Source organism: Bison bison, unplaced genomic scaffold, assembly GCF_000754665.1.
Source record: "Bison bison bison isolate TAMUID 2011002044 unplaced genomic scaffold, Bison_UMD1.0 scf7180017864309, whole genome shotgun sequence".
Classification (NCBI taxonomy): domain Eukaryota; kingdom Metazoa; phylum Chordata; class Mammalia; order Artiodactyla; family Bovidae; genus Bison; species Bison bison.
Window position 1 is genome coordinate 4,281,548 of NW_011494881.1, and position 255 is coordinate 4,281,802.

Below are 255 nucleotides of genomic sequence, written 5' to 3' on the forward strand. Positions count from 1 at the left end.
AAGGGGGGGGGGGGGGATTGCTAAAGAAGCGGTAAAATTCCTGGGGCCGGCGAGGAACCGGGGGCATCTTGGGCAACGAGGGAGGGAGGAGAAGGGATGCGGGGTCCAGCCGCCGGCCCCGGGCGACGCTGGACTCGAGGGAGCGGAGGGCTCCTGGGGATGCGGAGTTGGGGGCGCAGAGGGGGAGAAGGGAGGCGCCCGGCTGCAGAGGAGGGCTAGTCCGGGGGCGGTGGTCTGCGCAGGGGCCGGGAGAGG

General features: G+C 72.2%; 1 protein-coding gene across 1 annotated transcript in view; it reads left to right on the top strand.

The window, feature by feature from the left end:
• Positions 1-255, top strand: part of LOC104997466 (core histone macro-H2A.2) — a 52,949-nt gene that overhangs the window by 509 nt on the left and 52,185 nt on the right.